Source organism: Nicotiana tomentosiformis, chromosome 9 (assembly GCF_000390325.3).
Source record: "Nicotiana tomentosiformis chromosome 9, ASM39032v3, whole genome shotgun sequence".
NCBI classification, from domain to species: Eukaryota; Viridiplantae; Streptophyta; class Magnoliopsida; order Solanales; family Solanaceae; genus Nicotiana; species Nicotiana tomentosiformis.
The window spans coordinates 86,454,115-86,461,694 of NC_090820.1; the positions used below are offsets into that span (position 1 = coordinate 86,454,115).

General features: G+C 32.8%; 1 long non-coding RNA gene across 1 annotated transcript; it reads right to left on the reverse strand.

Moving 5' to 3' along the window:
* Positions 1-1,487: 1,487 nt before the first annotated feature.
* On the reverse strand, positions 1,488-3,382 carry LOC138899580 (uncharacterized). Its single transcript, XR_011411309.1, has 2 exons — positions 2,951-3,382; positions 1,488-1,831 (listed from the first exon to the last, which is right to left on the reverse strand). It is a non-coding gene; the product is annotated as an uncharacterized lncRNA (long non-coding RNA).
* Positions 3,383-7,580: the final 4,198 nt, after the last annotated feature.

Here is a 7,580-nt window from a genome sequence, read left to right on the forward strand (position 1 = left end):
TTCTACCATACCGAGCAAGCAAATATTGTCAAGATATTTACTTTCTGTAATATGTCCGACCGGCCCCACTATTTTTTCTACATGATCAGCTACTGAAAAAGAAGGGTGGTATCAGCTCCTGAATCTCTTTTCAAGATGCACATTTCGATGCAGTGATTCAAGTAATTCTACCAAAGAAACAGGAACTTTTCAATAATCCCATCTACTGGACCTACAGCTGCAGCATTGAACCAAAATAAGCAATAAATTAGGCTCCAAAGATGTAGGTTTCATCAGAAGGCCTCACTGGACAAAATTACTGATTGAACTCTTAACGTTGCTTGCTGCTAATATTTGTAGCCTGCTAAATGTCACACCCCTTTTTCTACCCGCAAAATAATATTGTATGGATTAAAGGGTTTTTCCAATTAAAGTGACAAAATTGAGTAGGAATTATTTTATTTACAGAGTCGCCACTTGAAATTGATTTTGTTGGTGTTCCAAGTCACCTTTTATTTGAATCCCTAATCAAAGGAAGATTTGACTCTATTATTATTGGTCTGCGAAAACAAAGTCCGGATAAGGAATTCTGTTAACCGGGGAGAAGGTGTAAGGCATTCCCCGAATCCCGTGGTTCTAGCACGGTCACTTTTATTGACTAAAATTTAGCTTGAATTATTTTTGGATAAAGTGTGTATTATTTGCCTTAAGTTACTATTGTCTAGTACTGCTTAATAATTAATAATTTTGGCCTAGGAGCGTGCAAGCACACAAAGTCCTTATTTGATTATATGCATTAAAACAAATAACGTGTCGCTACACATGGTTTAAATACAATTAATATTGAAAAGTCAAGGAGCGGGAATGCACACATGACTACTTTATTAGAAACAAAATCGACCAAGGACCGTGTATGAATACATGGTCTGCATCTCAAACGTACCTAAAATTGCCTATCGCTTAAATTAATTAAAAAGCGCTTCTTTTTTATTTATTACTTGTTCGACTGGAAAAAAAAAATATTATTATTAAAAATAATTTTCACTAATGCAAGACATTAAACCCGGGTAAGCTTATGTTAAGCTTGCATGGTATTGGGCCACTTATTTTAGTTAACAAAAGACAATTTATTGGTTTTAAAGAAAATGTCCATCTTGCTTTCTATTGTCATTGGGCCTACAAATTTTAGCTTATTTGGACCATGTTGCTTAAGAGCCTCAATGACCAAGACAACACAAAATAACAAGTATTCTTCTAAGCTCAAATTGCTTCTTACATTGATGTCCAAACTAAAAATTAATTTTTTTTTTCATAAAAGAAACTTACATGCTAATTATTATATTTTATCTTCTTAACCAACTATTTCTTAAGGACTAACAGAATATTTCTACTCATCTACACCAATCATGGCACTAATCAAACTACACTCATTAACAACATAAAAACCATGACTAAATATAAAAACTACAAAAAACGGTAATACTTCAATACTAAAGAGAAGAACTATATTAAGTATAACATTATGTTGACTATAATTCAAAGCATCAAAATATTTGAAGCTAGAAATCTTTCTTAGATAATTATACATGAACCATGAAAGTAACTCACGGAAAAAAGCCCAAACTAAACAAACACGGTTAAAAGTGGGGTCTTTATCTTTTCCTTAAACTAAGTAATCTTAACAGAATGCAATTTCAATCACATATATAAAGAAGAAAATGATAATTTAACTAATGTTTAACAGATTTACATGATAATAACACTAATATAACATTCATCTTGAAACAAAATCAGATCTAATATGTTCCATCAACCAAACCGGGATCAAATCCTTCTTATTATCATCAAGAATCTGCAATATAAGAATTTAAAAGTTACCTGGTTTGTGGAATAATAAAATACAGCAGTGCAACAACAAAAAACTCAGCAACAAATACAGTAGAAACGGCAGCAACTCAAGTGTTAAGACAACCCAGAAAACTCAACAAATATACTTGAAACTGGTAGCTATCAACTTCACAAATTGCCTAAGGGATCTTTTTATTTTTTTCGAGGTTTTTGCACTCAAATAATCCTCACAAAATACTGAAATTTCAGCTTGTTATATGTATTAAGCTGCTGATTTTTCTCAAAGATATATGTCTTTTAGCAACTCTCCAAGATGTGTCTCAGTATAAGATAGAGTGTTCCCCTTTTCAGTGAGTAAGGATCTCTGCATTCTAAGTGTAAGACAGTCCCTTTTATAGGAGAAAAATAGCCCTTTCAATAGGCAAATAAAGTTAGATTTTTGGACAGATTTTGGTTCACCAAAAATCTGTCCAAAAGACTGACTTTGTGTGCTAAACACTGTTCAAGGTCTGTCCCAAAGGTGAAAGGACAACCTGAAAATCTGCTGTGTCAGAAGCAAGGAGAAAAAAATATCCTTTCAGCCACCCTACTAGTAAAAGTAAGCTACTATTACCCTATTTTGTGATAAAATAAACTAAACTTCAGATTTTAACCATCAACAACAAACTACTTGCTCAACACAAATCAAACTTGGACAACTATGAACTGACAAAGCATAGACGAGACTAAAAACGTAATTGAACTAAGTATTAAAACTAACTTGATGGGAATGAATTGGATTTGTGCAAGCTAATTACTAAACAAACAACTAAACTCACAAACTAATTCTCAAAACAGAACGAGCATCATTAATAATCGAACAACGACTAACAACAACTAAATAATCGACTAACTAAGTGAACGATTTAACTAATACACTAAAGATCATGTTTAAATCAATAACGAATCTAACAAACCACTAAACTAAATAGAGATAGCTAATTAAATAAACCTAACTTGAAACTCTAATTAACAAGAAATAACCAAAACAGAAAAAATAAATAAATAAATAAATAAAAAAATCAGAAACTAATCTACTAAATAAAAAAAAATCAGAAATTAATTAAAGAGATGACGATTATACCTAACAAGTATGCTTGAAATCGAAAAATAGTTAAAATGGGGGTTCGGTGCATTTTGGCGGTGGTGAGACGGTGGAGCCGTGGCGGCGGCGAGGAGCGGGCCGGCGGTTTTGGGGGTGAAATGGGTAGGAAAAGATAGGTCTCGTGGAGCTCTATCCATTCATGTATGTGTTGTAGGGTGGTGTTGGCCGGAGCTTTAAGAATTTGGACCAAAAAATGGCGGCTAAAATTTCTTAGATCTAAAATTCAAGGAGTTTGAGGGTTTTTTGAAGGAATTGGTTTGGAGATATGGGAAGAGGAGGTTGTGGAGATTATATGGTGTTAATTTGGAGGTGTTTGGAGGTGGTCCGCCGCCGGTGGATGATTTCCGGCGGCAGCGGCAGCGGTGGAGAAGAGAGAGAGAGAGAGAAGAGAGAAAGAGTTATGGGTGAAATGAGGGAATTTTTCAGTTTTTGAGGCTTTAAATACCTCTTGAGAGATCAAATATGGACCATTAGATCAATGAGTGATTAATGGGTGAGATTTGATCTTGGGTCACTTAATGAAACGACGTAGTTTTGAGGCAAAACTACGTCGTTCCGGACCCTTTCAAAGGCAGCCCCTTATCTTGCACTTTTGGCCACTTTCTCTTTCAAATTTGGCCCAATTTCTTTCTTAATCCTGCTTATTAAACTAAATTTACACAAACAAATAAATTAATTAAGTAACTTATTCAAATGATCAATTAACTAGATTAATTCACCAATTGAATAGTTAGTTAATTCCTAAAATGCACAAATAAAGAAAGAACTATTTTTTGATATTTTTATGATAAGAAATATGCAATCAAAGACACAAAAAATTGGGAAATATAATTAAAGCAACAAAACATTAATGACTTTAGGAGGTGTTAAAATAGTACAAAAATTAGGTATTCACACCAAAGGATTGTGGATTTTTTATTAAAAAATAAAATAAAAATTTCAGTGACAATATGTTAATTCAATTTTCAGTGACACAATATGTTAATTCAAGTTCAGCTCTCATGATGTTCGAAACTTAAATAACTTCCTCCTAATAATAGTGCAAATTACAAAAAGCGCATGCTTTGCTATACCATACCTATGCTTTCTTAGTGATTGATTGTGATTTTTAATCACATGGTTTCTCCATCCATAACATGAAAAAAATGGCATTCAAGTGTACGCCTCACTGACGTGCACGTAAAAGCAAACAGGAGAAGAAAACTAGCTAGAAAAGGTAGTGACCTATTCCGATATCTTTTTAAGCCTTAGCGATAGAGTTACTTGGTTCCTATGCTAGTGACTGATAAACCGGTTGGATAGTCCGGTACACACAAGTTGAACCGAACACCGTCGTTATAAAAATATATAATAGAGTAAACTAATTAGAGAAAATTAGGATAACCGCAAGGAGTTGCATAGAAGCAGCAGAAGGAATGGCGTTCAAAATATGGTGTCATTGTCTATTTTTGGATGAGCGATGTGGCTCAAGAAAGCAGTTTTAAAAGCATTAACTGCCACAAGATAAAATAATTTGCTCTTCTCCACGTGGTTCTGATAATATACTATGAAGAATTTGCATCATTCTCTATTATCAGTGCTTCATCACGAAGTTTCTTCTTGCATCACAATCCATCAGGTTACGCAATCATATCCCAGATATAACTCAAATTTTACATAATGGTCAAGTACTTAAGAAACAGGGAATGGAGGTAAAAGAAACTCATTCAATAAAAGGTGCTAATTCTTCCCAAACCCTAGAGGATGTAAGTCCTAACTTCTGCGGTAGAAACCAAACTAACAAAGGAAGGAGGACTAGTCTTTGTTTAGTCTCTATTTTGACAAACGATCAAGCATTTTGATGTTGAGTTTAATTGATATATACCGACAACATAAAGAACTTTTTTATATCAGATTATCTTTACTTATTATGGCATATAATTAACCTGCATTTAGTTTCAAGATTATAAATTTCCCTTTTTATAGATATTTTTTTGGTGATTTGATATCAAAGTCGGTGCCCGAATTTCTAACTTCATGAATTTTGGATTTTAGAACAAAGCTTCAAGTTTTGGATTTAATAAACTTTTTAACACAAATATACTCTTTGTTTGAGCAAAAGTTTGAATTTGACAGAACTCTTATATGGGCTTCTAGCTCCATCCCATTTTGATACTGTCGTACATAAATTAAAAAATAAAATATACAATTTTATTGCTTGTTGTGTGGTCTTCCATTTGTGGCAGAATAGAAACTGCAGCTGATTGCCTCATTCGTCCAAAAGAAAAAGGAAAAGAAAGTACGTGATATTTATGCAATCTTCTTTCTTTTTGTTTTTGTTTTCTTATTCAGTGGTGGAGCTGGAGCTGGTTCGGCCGAATTCATTAATTTTTTTTCAAATTATGTATTTGTTTTGAATTTGTTAAAAATTTACAAATTATTAATTTAGAATTCAATAACTTAAAAGGATTAAAAATTTTGAACCCCTAAACTCGAAATCCTAGTTCCGCGTTCTTATTTTAGTTTTTCACGAAAATCATATCCTGATTTTGTAAATGCTGTAAACCATAGGTGGCTAACCATTCAATTGGGCAAGTGGCAAACTAACCATGGGAGAGGCGGATCCAGAATTTAAACTCTATGGGTTCAACTTTTAATATTTTTAACATTGAACTCATTATATTTTTAAAGTTATGAGTTCAAATTTATTATTTTTACAATTTTAATGAATTTTTATACATAAATTTTTATTCATTCTTGAAAATTATGGGTTCAGTTGAACCCATAACTAACGCACTACATCCGCCTCTGTCACGGGGATGACAATGTGAAGAAGAATAGCAATGCAAGTGGCGAGCGTTACACTAATGATGTGAATGCAATCATTAACAGGATTTAACTTATATTTACTATCGATTTATTACTTTTAACAACATAAATTTTAAAAATTATTCCCTCCATTTAATATTTTTTACACTATTTTCTTATTTATCGGTACAAAAAAAAGACACATTAAATTATATTATTTTAACGAGAAACTTTTATATTAATACAAATATTATTATATCATATTTAAGTTCATAAGTTTCAAAAAATCTAATAGCTACAATTATTACGATATCATTTTAGACCATAAGTGTTAAATTTTTTTAATTTTTCTAAACATCGATGTCAAGTTAAATATTATCAAATAAATTAAATAGCAGGAAATAATTATACGTACGTGTATTACATGTTCAAGATGTGGCAGGAAATCTTGAATTGTGTGATCTGATATAATCTACAACAAGTGTAGTGAAAATGTAGTACCGATATTATAACTTATGCTGTCAAGTACCACCGCCATAAACATCGCGGAGCTCTTTTAACTTTCTGATTAGTTCATGCAGTTCCTTCCCATTTAAGCTAAGGTCCAATTCTACTTATAATCATGCAATTTAATTAGGGATGTTATTATTCACTCTTCATCCCTTTAGCTTGGTTGGTGGGATACGATAGATAATGATATCTTATTGAATAGCTATCCTATTTTATTTTATATATGTTTAGTACAAAATAATTCTCGAGATTAATTTAATATTCACAATCAATTACAGCATAAAATAATCTCGTATTTTATTCCGAAATTAATATCCCTTATCACCAATCCGTTATACTTCGCAATCCTAGGAGGTATGCATTAAGATTACATACAACATATTTGAGGTACCAATTCTCGTAAGAATTATACGTCTCTATAATGAGACTTTTGTGGCCCACATATTATGGTAATTAATTTAGTTACCTGAAGTCTCCCAAGTAATTACCTTATTAGATAATATTCTTATGGTTATGCATATCTAGAAGTTTCTTGATGGAATGAAACTATTAATTATGAGTCCCTAAGGCAACCATATTTTATGAAAGAGTCCCTATAAAGTATTTGTTTAAAAGTACCTAGCCCATCTAGAAATGCGCATGTAACTCCATCAGTCTGACATCCTACGATAGGTACGGGATAGAAGGCTCTCTAAGTTTTCTGCTAAAGGTTTCAAAGGTGATTCCGTACAACGGTTGAACAACAATGATTAAAGATACGCTCCTTGTTTAATTTCCGCTACATTAGTTCTAGGTATGTGTTTAAATACTACATCGTGGTATCAGAGCCTTCTTTTAGCAGTGTTGTTCAGTACTATATTCTGCTTGAAATAATGTGAAAGGTGTTTTCTGTTTATGGCTGCTTACCGTCGACGTTGTTTGTTTTATTTAATTTGAATGAATCTTTGCGTCTAAGGAGTACCGCCGTTGTATTGAAGCGATATGTGATGTTGGGCATATTTCGATATGTGTTGATGTTACTTTACCCATATTTTAACCGTTTTTTTATGCTATTTGATCTTTAAAATGCCCAACATGATTTAATTATTGGTTTTATGACTAATTGAGTTGTGTGTGATGATTTAGGGTATTTGGAGTGCAAAAATATGGAAAAAAAAAAAGGTGCTCTAGCTAGAGGAAGAGGGGTTGGATGCGTCGCATCCAATCAAAAAAAAAAATCAGATTTCATGCACCCTTAGCAGTGAAGTCGGGCCATAGCATCCGCACCTGGGCAAAACTGAGATGGAGGAACAAAGGGTGGATGCGAAGCATC